Below are 12,594 nucleotides of genomic sequence, written 5' to 3' on the forward strand. Positions count from 1 at the left end.
ATCCCTCAGCCCTAGGTCTTGCACTTATTACCTCCTTCAAAATTAATAATAATATTAGTGCCATAATAACACATCTGTACCAAATATCGAAGACTTGTAAAAGAATAATTTTTCTATACCATCCAATCATTTTGGAGTTACGATGTGTCTGGTATATGGGTGGATATAACAATTGCTTATTTGTTTGATAGCCCTGCCCACATCAGTAACTAGCCATTGTCAGACTTTATCTAAGAATTTGTGTCATACAGCTATGCTATGGTGCCTAGAAGGCCACTCAGCATTTGAACTATGGTCAGGACCACTCTCAAGGAAGTTTAAGAAAAAATAAAAAATTAACAGAGGCAGGAGGATTTTATTTATGAATTTGAGCTAAATGGTCTGATGTTAGGGCTTGAGAGACCATTCAGCTCTCGAGTGCATCTACAGTTAAACCTACGAGTTACGCTACAAGGTTAAAGATAGAAGTAGTTAGACGGCAAGATGGAAGAAAGGAAAAAAGCATGGAGATAAATAGGATATAAAGTAAGAGCTGCTGGGGGCCAAAGGAATGTTGCAAAGGCCCTAAGGTAACACAGTATATAGCGTGAAGTGCAGTTACTGTTATTCCCATAAGTGGGCAAAGGCAGTTCATAACTTTTATATAGGAATATCTCCTTGAAATTAATGTGTCTTTGGAACCAAGATAGGGTAATCTGGTGATCATGAGGATGTGTGCGATAATGTGTTTATGTATGAAAATGGAGATTAAAGAACGGGATGTGGTAGCGACAAGGTTGCGATGCTTGAAAGCACACAGGCAATTGTGGCAAGTTTCAAGGAGAGTGCAGCTGAAAAGAGAAATCCATCATTGTGGGGGAAAATATATCTAATATATTTAAAAGAATAAAACAAAAACTGCAAAAATATCTTAAGGAGTTGGAGAATACCTTGGGTATGAAGCTACAGTAGTGGTTTTCTTAACTACATATACCTCCTCTAAGAAGCTGTGAATTTCTAGAAGCTAGAATGGAGGGATAAGTGGAAAGAGTATCTGTGAATTTCTAGAAGTAACAATGGAGGGTTCAAGGAGCAATGGAAAAGCAGCAACAGACCATTGCTAAAAATCAGTAAAAACTATTTATTGAACAACGGCTTAAAAAGTAACTTATACTTCCGAGTACTTACAATAAACATGACAAATTTGGAAGTAATTTGTATATTTACAAAGTAAATAATCCTGTTGCTGTTTACAGGGGATATTACTTTCGGTGAAGCTTAAAGACGAGCCGAAACTTGTAGCGAGGGTTAACCATCCACTCACTAGTTAGCAGAGGGGCGAGGGGTCGTTAGCTACTCAGCTAATGTGCTCACCTGGGGTGAGTAACCACTTTTTGATTGGAGGCAAGACTTCTAGGGGATAGTTACTGGTGGGCCAATTTGAATAAATATGACAAATTCGTATATAATTTGTATTTTTCCTAACGATACAAACCTAGCTATTTACATGGGGTAATTACTTCGGCGCAGCAGATGACGAGCCATAAAGTTTTAACGAGGGTTTCCTACCCCACCGCTAGTTAGCGGTGGGGGGGGGGGGGTAGCTTGCTACCCCTCCACCCTCACACACACCGGTAATTCGTCCACTTTACTTAAAGGTAGGACTTATCTTGGGGGACAGGGCTGGCGGGCACATAACTGTAAATAGCTAGGTTTGTATCGTTAGGAAAAATACAAATTATCTACGAATTTGTCATTTGTTCCGTAACTGAATACAAACCACGCTATTTACATGGGGTGACTCAACACTTTGGAAGGGAGGTAAGTCCCCTGCCATACTGGCTTTGGCTTGCCCGGGGACCCCGAACCCGAGTTCATGAAGCAACTCCAGGGTTGGGGTCCCTGCACCTCGCAGGCAGTCAAGGACTGCTGCGGCCTACGTAAGCTGTGTGTGAAGGTGAGCAGTGACACGTCCTAGGAAGTTGACCTGGAGTCCTTAATAAGGAAATCTAGGCTAGGACTACCCAATACCACCTCGTCAGGGTATGGGGACATGACAGTATTACAACTTAATACTAGGAACACAAGGAAGCATGGCTTACCTGCAGAGGTTCGAGGTCAGCTGTGCAAAGGACCCAGGATGCTGTTTTTCTCCAAGGGACGAAAGGATGAAGAAAAGAAAAGGGCCAGACAGATCTTTTCATTCACACAGACTAAAACTGGGTAACAATGCCCTCAGCCTTCTGCTACTTGTCCAATTAGGAGCCTGAGGTTAGACCAGCTGTTGTGCAGCCACCACAGGGCCGATAGAAAACGTATCGAGCCTCCTGTGTGTCACGTCTTGCAGGTAGTGGGCCTTGAAGGTAGTCTGACGCTTCCAGACCCCAGCTTGCAGGACCTGCGTCACAGAAAAGTTCTTCTTGAAGGCCAGGGACGCAGCCACGCCCCTGACATCATGCGCCCTAGGGCACCATGACGGGGAAGGGTCAGAACTCAAGGCCAGGTGGATTACCTTCCGGATCCAGGCCGAGATGGTGTTTTTGGTGACCCTCTTCTTCGTTGGCCCGGTACTAACAAACAAGGCTCGCACCTGGGGCCACACTGCAGCTGTTCTCTTCAGATACAACCTCAGACTCCTGACTGGGCACAGTAGGAGATGGTCAGGGTCATCTGTTACAGAACGAAGACTCAAGACCTGGAAAGAGTCGAACCTAGGGTCTGGCACTCCCGGGTTCTGAGTCTTAGCAACAAACTCAGGGACGAAGCTGAACGTTAACTCCCTTCATCCCCTTGAATGGGCGACATCGTAGGAGAGACCATGTAGTTCGCTGACTCGCTTGGCCGAGGCCAAAGCTAGCAAGAACACCGTCTTCCAGGTAAGGTGGCGATCTGAAGCCTGGCGTAATGGTTCGTAGGGAGGCCTCTTAAGAGACCTGAGGACTCGAACCACGTTCCAAGGAGGAGGTCTCACTTTCGACTGAGGGCAGGTAAGTTCATAACTCCGTATGAGCAGAGACAGTTCCAACGAGGAGGAAATGTCCATTCCTTTGAGCCTGAAGGCAAGACTTAAGGCTGAGCGATAGCCTTTCACTGCCGAGACTGAAAGGCGCATTTCTTCCCGCAGATACACAAGGAACTCCGCTATTGCTGGTAAAGTGGCATCGAGGGGAGAGATACCCCTTCCACGGAACCAACCACAGAAAACTCGCCACTTCGCCTGGTAGACTCCTGCGGATGACCTGCGCAGGTGTCCAGACATCCTTTCCGCAACTTGTTGCGAAGACCCTCTCTCTTTGAGGAGATGCTGGATAGTCTCCAGGCGTGAAGTCGAAGCGAAGCTACGGCTTCGTGAAAGATGTTGGAGTGTGGTTATTTGAGTAGCTCGTGACGTGGAGGGAGTTCCCTCGGGATCTCCGTGAGGAGCTGCAGAAGGTCCGGAAACCACTCTGCGTGATGCCATAGCGGAGCTATCAAGGTCATCGAGAGATTGACCGATGTTCTGGTCTTGTTGAGGACCCTCCTCATCAGACAGAACGGGGGAAAGGCGTACACGTCGACGTTGTCCCACCGTTGTTGGAAGGCATCCTGCCAGAGGGCCTTGGGGTCCGGGACTGGGGAGCAGTACAGTGGAAGCTTGGTGTTCAACGCCGTAGCGAACAGGTCCACAGTCGGGGAACCCCACAAAGTCAGGACCTTGTTGGCTATCTGAGGATCAAAAGACCACTCGGTACTCACTATCTGCGTCGTTCTGCTCAGACTGTCGGCGAGCACATTCCTCTTGCCTGGAATGAAGCGAGCTGTAAGTGATATCAAGTGGACCTCGGACCATCTCAGGATCTCTACTGCAAGATGGGACAGTAGTTCCGAAAAGGTACCTCCCTACTTGTTGATGTAAGCCACCACCGTGGTGTTGTCGCTCATCACCACTACGGAGTGACCCGCCAGGACTTGGTGGAACTTTTGAAGGCCCAGGAAAATGGCCTTCATCTCCAGCAGGTTTATGTGAAGGTACTTTTCTGATTCTGACCACAGGCCGGAGGCCTTGTGGTTCAGAACGTGGGCCCCCCACCCCTTGTTTGACGCGTCCGAAAACAACATCAAATCTGGGGAGGAGACGAGAAGATCCACTCCCTTTCGTAGGTTCTCGTCTGCCACCCACCACTCCAGGTCCGACCGTTCCGCAGATCCCATAGGGATCAAGATGTCCGGGGAGTCGAGTCCTTGACTCCACCGGGACTTCAGTCGCCACTGAAGGGATCTCATCCTGAGGCGACTGCTGGGGACGAGACGGGTTAGAGAGGAGAGGTGGCCGAGGAGACGAAGCCACGATTGGGCTGGGAGTTCTTCTAGAGTGAGGAAAGGTCTCGCGACCTTCTTCAGCCTTGCTATCCTTTCGTCTGATGGGAAGGCTTTGTGGAGATTGGTGTCTATGATCATGCCTAGATATACCAGTCTCTGAGAGGGCTGCAGAGAAGACTTTTCGAGGTTTACCACGATCCCCAGATCCCGGCAAACCTCGAGGAGCTTGTCTCGGTGGCGGAGAAGGGATACCTCCGAGTCTGCCAGGACCAGCCAGTCGTCCAAGTAACGAAGGAGACGGATGCCGATCCTGTGTGCCCACGAAGAGATGATGGTGAAGACTCTGGTGAACACCTGAGGTGCTGTGGAGAGACCGAAGCACAACACCTTGAACTGATAGATCTTGTGATCTAGGCAAAATCTTAGGTACTTCCTTGAAGAAGGGTGGATCGGGATCTGGAAGTACGCGTCCTTCAGATCCAGTGTGCACATGAAATCTCGCGGTCTCACTGCACGCCTGACCGTGTCCGCTGTCTCCATGCTGAACGGAATCTGTTTGACAAACCCGTTCAGGGTCGAGAGATCAATGACTGGTCTCCAGCCTCCAGACGCCTTTTTCACAAGAAAGAGTCGACTGTAGAAGCCTGGGGACCCGTCCACGACCTCCTGGAGCGTGTTCTTCTCCAACATGGTCTGGACTTCGGCCAGAAGGGCCTGCCCTTTTGCCGACCCCATGGCAAGAGAGCTCAGCGACACTGGATCCGCTGTCAGGGGAGGTAGGAGATGCCGTGAACGGGACGCGATACCCTAGAGAAATCACAGAGATCGTCGAGGTATCCGCCCGAGTTACTACCACCTTGCTGCGCAACTCTGAAGGCATCCCCCTACTGGTGGACATGCAGGGGGATTGCCACCCCTAGCGTTTCCGGCCTCGGCCGGTACCTCTAGGGTTCTTGCTTCCCCTGGAGGACTTCTTGCCCCTTCTGCCCTTGGCAGGAAAGGGCTTAGACACCTTGGGCTTCGCTGCTACAGTTGTCTTCTTTGTGTCCCTGGCAGGGCGGGGCTGCTGTGCTGCCGGAGGCTTGTAGGGCCTTGATGTCAGGGCCTTATGGATGAGGGAATCCTGATTGGACTTCCTCCACCTCTTGGCAGTGAGCTCCACGTCCTTAGGCTCGAACAGACTCTTGCTGAGGACAGAAGAGTGTCTGAGCCTACTAGTCTCGGCGCTGGGGACCTTCTGGTGAAACCTCTCAGCCACCGCGTCCCGACGCTTGAGGATCGTGTTGGCCCACAAGCTCGCGACCTGGTGGGACAGGAACTCGATGGTCCAAATGCCCGAGAGGAGAAAGGTCTCCAGCGCTTTCCTGGTGCTTTCCTTGGAGAGATCCTCGGATCGCACCAGAATGCCCAGAGACCCCAGCCAGATGTCTAGCCATGAAGCGGCCTGCATGGCACACTTAATGACCTTCTCCTGACTCTGGATCTCAGTGGCCGAGAAAGACACGTGCCGGTTGGAGAGTCTCTCAAGAGAGAGACCCCCTATGAGAGCTTCCACGCAGTGGTGCAGGGGAAGACTCAGAGAAGACTCCTCAAGGATCTCAAAATACCTCCTCTGATGGACTCGAGGAGGAGGGAGGAGCTTATTCCCAGCACTCGACCTGCTGGAGGAGGCAAGCTCCACGAGTTGTCCCTCGATCTTCTCTCTGGCACTCTTCATCCCCTGAGACCAGGGCAGAGCTGCACTGGCATTAAAGGGCTTTTGAGTGCCAAAGATACGATCCAGGACTGTGTCCTTCCCTTCACGAGGAGGGACCTCAGGATCTGGGATCCCGTTCAGACTTCTCATGAGGGTCAGGACTTGCCAGAATGCATGTTCCGACTCCTGGCGCTTGACTCTCGATGGACTTGCAGCGAAGTCTCCTGTCCCCAAGGGCTCTTCCTGGGGGGACACGTGGGCATCCTCGACCGCCCTAGGCTGCTCCTGTCTGATCCTGGCCGACGATTTAGGAATCGTCTTAGAGTCCTTAGATTCCCTCCTGGGAGGGATACAGGACTCCAAAAGCGAAGGCGGTAGGTCCTTCTCCACCTCAAGACGAGGAGACCTCTCGGGAGGGGGATGAACTTCCTCCATTGGTGCGATGGGGAAGTCCTCCTTTTCGACCGATTCCCGAAGAGGGGTATTCCTCCTCCGCAGGGGAGAGCGAGAAGGTCTGAGGTGGAGTAGGAACCTTGCCTAAGGATCTGCGAGGGGACAGCCTAGGTCTCGGAGGAGGGTCCACGGGAGAGACTCGTCTCATCCTCTTCAGGGGGGAGGAAACTCCCGCTGGTTCGCGACCCGAGTCAGAGGTGGCTGGCTTAATCGCCCGCACAAGAGCTCTGAGGAGGGTATCGAACCACGGCTGTTGACTGACAGCGGCGCTGTCAGACACTCCCTCTGAAGGAAAGGGGATCGACGGATCCCTAGGAGGAGTTAACAAACGAGGGTTCGCCTTCTGGGCTGAAAAAGAAGAATCCGTAAACCTTTCCGGGGAGCGCCCCCCTTCTGGCGAGCGCGCTGGTCTGCGCTTGCGGGGAGGGGAGCACGACAAGGAAGAATACGCCTGCAGGCGGTCTCGCTGAGGCTCGTGAACCGGGCCCGGCACAGGGTCGCGCGCGTCAGGGTAGCGCGAAGCTGGAAAATCGCGAGCACGAACTAAATCGCGCGCGCACCCGCGTGGGCGGGCGATGCTGGAAAATCGCGCGCGCACCGGCGGGGACGGGGGCGGGCGCAAGGGAGTGATTGCACGCAGATGGATCAATGGCGCGGTCATTCCTTAGAGATCTGAGAGCGCGAGCCGGAATAAGGCCGCGAGAGCGCATTGGTGAAGGCGTCGGCGTACGGCGATCAGGAACTGGTTCAGGAACTGGCCGAACGCGCGGGCGAGCAGCGACCTGGTGAGACCCGGAAGGGTGCGATATGACAGGGGCCCCTGTGCGCGTGTCTGGGAGAACTCGCCGCGAAGGCGATAGTACTGAAGCAGGGTCGCGAGAGACCTGCGGGCGACGATCGGGAGGGACCGCCCTATTCACCTGCGAGGTCGCTAACCGCGCTGGCGATTGTCGGCGCGCATAGCGTGTATCCGGAACAGGACGCTCCGGAGATCGCTGTTTCGGAGGTCGCGTGTTGCGAACAGCATGATGGAGTTCTGGAACGCCCACAGTTGCCTTGAACACAGGCACAGGGCGCGTAGCTGGAACTGGGCGCGAAAGATGAGCGTCGCGCGCGATAGTGTCGGCAGTAGACTCGCGCGGTTCCAGAGGGGGCCGTGAGCGCCTGTGCGCTGACTTAGCCATCTCTGGAGCAACGTGCTGAGTCGGCGCGACACGTGATCGCGTTGGAGAACGCGTGAGAGCTGGAACAGGAACTGCGCGTGAATGCGCATCGCAAACCTCCTTTACAGCGCAAACCTCTTTGGGTGAGTGCGATGATTCCAAGGCGATACCTGGATGCGTTGGAGAGCGCGTGAGCGCTGAGGATGGAATCGCGTGCGAACGCGCGTTGCGCTTTTCCCCCGTAGGGCGCGACGAGTCCGCAGGGACCTATGGGCGCCTGTGCGCCGACTCTGGAACCTTTTGGACCGCGCACGAAGTGACAGGAACCGGGGGCGAACGCGCGTTGCGCTTTCCCCCCATAGGGCGCGACGAGTCCACAGGAACCTGTGGGCGTCTGTGCGCCAATTCTGGAACCTGTTGGACCGCGCGCGGTGGAACAGGAACTGGGGGTGAACGCGCGCCGCGCTTTTCCCCCATAGGGCGCGACGAGTCCGCAGGAACCTGTGGGTGCCTGTGCGCCGACTCAGGAACCTTTGGGACCGCGCGTGATATAACAGGAACTGGGGGGCGCGGTAGCGCTGGTAAAGGTGGACGCGTGGGCGCCTTTGAGCGCTGCATCAGGAACAGCTGTCGATGGGCATGGGCGCGCAGGGGAACCCTGGCGCGTAACAGGATCAGAGGCGCGAACGCCTAACGGTGAGCGCCGAAACCCTTTATCAGCAACATCAGGAACAGCAGCAACAGGCGCAGGCAGAACCTTACGCTTAGAGACGAGAGGTGCAGTTTTGCGCTCAAGTCCCTGAGACCCCGAAGGGCCTGGAGACTGTGCAGTGGCAGACTCAGGGGGCGCGTCAAGCGCATCAGCAGCCTTCGATGTAGATGGTTGAGGAGACCCTTGTCCCGAAGGACGACCATCCTCCAAAGGGGATCGCGAAGGATCCCCGGAGAGGTCTAGGCTGGTAGCTGGCAGGATAGGAGAGCGGCGAGTCGCCTCCTCCGCAGAGGATTGTGGTGACGACGAGCCGAAGAGGCGCCTCTTAACTCCTTTAAAGGGAGAAGGAAGGCCTCTACGGAGAAGGGGAGGGCGAGCCTTCTGCCTTATACGCCAATGAGGGGCCGTTGGATCAGCAAGCTGACCATCATGGGGCCTCCGAAGAGGCGTCTCTACCAGAGAACTCCCCCGAGAGGGAGTCTCAGTGGAAGGAGAGACCGTAGGACTCAGCTCCTCCCTCGAAGTGTGTTCGGAGGGGGAGACAGAGCCTTCAGCTACCTCAGCCACAGGAACAGGAGTTTGGACAGATCCATGGGATGTTTCCGAAACAACTACGTCAACCACAGACAGAGGATCTATCTCCGCTGTAGTTGACGATGGTTCGGCGGCCGCACCCCGTTTGACCATGTCAAACAGGGCTTCCTTGGAGGGCGAACCCTGTAGCCCCAAGGAAGCCCAAAGGTGAAAAAGATCATTGTTAGACATAAAGACCTCCTCCGAGGGGGGAGGGGCAGCCGCCTCGCTATGGTAGGCAGCGACCTCACCCTTACCACGGGATCGGTCAACAACATCAACATTACGGTCTACGCTACCACTCGCCGGCCTCTTGGAAGAGGCCGCCCGAGCGGGAGCTTCGGAGGAGGAATGGGCGGCGGAAGAAGAAGACCTAGGATTTTCTCTCTCCCGAGAAACCTCGGAAGGAGAACGATCCCTCTTAGCCTTCTTCTTACGTCGCCGGGCAAACCTCTCCCACTGGGAGGTAGACCACTCCCTACACTCAATACACAAATTAGCACTATCACACCGTTGGCCCCTACACTGAGGGCATAAGGAGTGCGGATCTATCTCCACGGCCGACATAAAGGTCCCACAAGGACGGCCGGGAAGACCAGGGCATGTGCGCATGATGATAATAGAGGCCAACTTCACACACTAACACTGAAAGAAAAAGCAAACAAAAATTATGGCAGTCAAAAGAGAGGAGAACGCTGACAGGTCTGTCGTCTCTCCGAGCCAAAAGTAAGATGGACGAATTACCGGTGTGTGTGAGGGTGGAGGGGTAGCAAGCTACCCCTCCCCCCCACTAACTAGCGGTGGGGTAGGAAACCCTCGTTAAAACTTTATGGCTCGTCATCGGCTGCGCCGAAGTAATTACCCCATGTAAATAGCGTGGTTTGTATTCAGTTACGGAACAAAACTAGTTTTTATCGTAAGGAAAAACACAAATTACTGAACTTCCCAATTTGTCATTTGTTCCATCACCAATACAAACCAAGGTTATTTATAGGGGAAGAATCACCCTGTTGGAAGATGGAAGCCTGTACCAACAAGGTTTCCCTGTACTACGTGCTCTGCATGTAACTAGTAGAAACCCTACACCTCGCTAAAACCATGCAGTCTACGCAAGCTGTGTGTTTGTGATACTAGCAATGTGACTGTCTAGGTAAGAGTTATCAGAGTCATAGGAATATTCCAAGGGTAGCATAAGACATTGTTGGGGACGTAACAATTATTATTTCAATACCAGGTTACACAAGGAAAATGGTTTTACCTGCAGATAGGCAAGGCCAGCTTTTGCAGAGGACCCTGGGTGCTGATTTCCTAAGAGAGGGGAAGATGGAGAAGAAAGAGCAAGCCATTCTTACACATTCACCCCAGACTAATCCCTGGTAACCTTTGCCCTCAACCTTCTGCTACTTGTCCATCGAGGAGCTTGAGATGTTCAAACCACTTGTTATGTAGTCACCACAGGACCAACGTAGAATGTCTCTATGTTCCTGTTTTTCACGTCTTGCAGTTAATGGGTGGTGAAGGTCACCTGGCGCTTCCACATGTCCGCTTGCAATATCTTCGCCACAGAGTACTTTCTTTTGAACGACAAGGACGTTGCAATGCTCCCAACTTCATGAGCTCTGGGTCGTCGTGTTAAGAGTAGGATCAAGATTTAGGGTCAGGTCAATGACAGCAAATCCAAGTAGAAATAATGATCTTTATGACCCTTCTCTTGACCTTCCCCATGCTAACACAGAATGCCGACACTTGGGGGTGAGCTGCTGATGTTCTTTTGAGATAACACCTCAAACTCCTTACTGGACATAGTAACAGTTTATCTGGATCATCGGTTACAGTACAAAGACTCCCAATCAGGAAGGGCCCAAATCTAGGATCCGCTAATCCCAGATTTTGAGTCTTGGCAATAAACTCAGGGACGAAGTTGAGAATTACTCCCCCCCCCCCCCCCCGAACCACATTTAATGGGCAATGTCATAAAAAAGACCATGCAGTTCACTAACTCCTTTGGCCAAAACCAAGGCGAGTAGGAACAGTCTTCAAAGTGAGGTGGCAATCTATTGCCTGCCGTAATGGTTCGTAGAGAGCACCCTTCAGAGACTGAAGGACGCGAACCACGTTCCAAGGAGGTGGTCCAACTTCTGACTGGGGGTAGGTAAGCTTGTAGCTTTGTATGAGAGAGTGAGTTCAAAGAAAAAAAAAAAAATATCGACTACTTTCAGTTTAAAGGCAAGGCTCAAGGCTGAACGGCAGCCTTTCACTGCTGAAACAGAGAGGAGCATTTCCTTCCGAAGGTGCACAAGGAACTCCGCTGTCATTAGAATTGAGGCATCAAGGGGAGAGATACCCCTTCCATGACACCAACCACAGAAGACAGTACATTTAGCCAAGTAGACTGAAGCCAAGGATTGTCAAAAGTATCCCGCCATCTTTCTCTCAGCTTGTTGTGAAAATATTCTCTGAGCAACGTGGTGTTGGATAGTCTCCAGGCGTGAAGTCATAGCAAAGCAATGGCTTTGGGGATATGTTCGCATGTGGCTGTTTGAGTAGATTGTGTCTTGGAGGGAGTTCTTTTAGGAGCTCAGTCAAAAGCTGCAGGTCAGGGAACCACTCTCTTTGATGTGATAATGGAGCTATGAGAGTCAGAGATTGTTGTATGCTCTGGTCTTGTCGAGTACTCTTCTCATCAGTTAGAACGGGGGAAAGACTTAGACGTCAATGTTGTCCCACCACTGTTGAAATGCATCTTGCCATTGAGCCTCGGGATCCAGAAAGAGGAACAGTAAAGCGGGAGCCTGAAATTCAGACGTGCAGACAAGTTCACAGTTGAGGAACCCCACAAAGTCAGGACTTTGTTGGTTACTGTACTAGATGATTCAAAGAGCCCACTATTCGAGTCTCTCTGCTCAGATTGCCCGCGAGGACATTTCTCTTGCCGGGGATGAAGCAGGGCGATAGACACTGAGTTGTCTTCTACCCATCTCAGTATCTCTAATGCTAGATGGCATAGGGGCTATGAAAAAGTACTAGCTTGTATGTTGATGTAAGCCACTACTGTGACGTTGTGGCTCATTAACACCACAGAGTGACCCACCTGGAACTGCTGGAGGGCTAGGAAAGCTGCCCTCATTTCTAAGAGATTTATGTGCTGGCCCCCTTCGGACTCGGACAAAAGGCCTGTGGCCATGTGATGCAGCATATGGGGCCCCCCTACCCTTGTTTTGATTCATCTGAATAGAGCATTCATTTGGGGGAGGGGGGCAAGGAGGTCAACATCCCTGCCGAGGTTCTCGTCTGCCACTCTCCTCCTGAGGATCGTCTGCTCTTCTAGTCATAAGGGAACTAGAATGTCCGGGGAATACCTGGTCTGATTCCAATTGCCATTGGACAATAGACTGGCCAGGGATGATAGGCGGCCAATGATAGACAACCATAGTTGGGCTGGAAGCTCTTCTCATCTGAGGAAGAGTCTCCCTACCTTTCTCAGCGTCCGTACCCTGTCGTCTGAAGGGAAGACTTTCTGTTGATCGATGTCAATGATCATACTTAGGTAAACCAGTCTTTGAGAGGGAAACAGGGATGACTTCGAGGTTTACCATGATCCCCAGATCTTGGCAAATCGCTAGAGGTCTGTTTCAGTGTTGAAAAAGGGATGCCACCAAGTCTGCTAGGATCATCCAGTCGTTCGGATATCTTAGGAGACTGATGCTGACCCTGTAAGC

At 52.3% G+C, this 12,594-nt stretch overlaps 1 protein-coding gene across 3 annotated transcripts in view; it reads right to left on the reverse strand.

Annotated features, from left to right (window-relative positions):
• The window catches only part of LOC137653216 (uncharacterized), a 207,568-nt gene that overhangs the window by 48,665 nt on the left and 146,309 nt on the right, over positions 1–12,594 (reverse strand). The gene's annotated exons all lie outside the window — the stretch shown is intronic.

The sequence above is a fragment of the Palaemon carinicauda genome, chromosome 1 (assembly GCF_036898095.1).
Source record: "Palaemon carinicauda isolate YSFRI2023 chromosome 1, ASM3689809v2, whole genome shotgun sequence".
Taxonomy (NCBI): domain Eukaryota; kingdom Metazoa; phylum Arthropoda; class Malacostraca; order Decapoda; family Palaemonidae; genus Palaemon; species Palaemon carinicauda.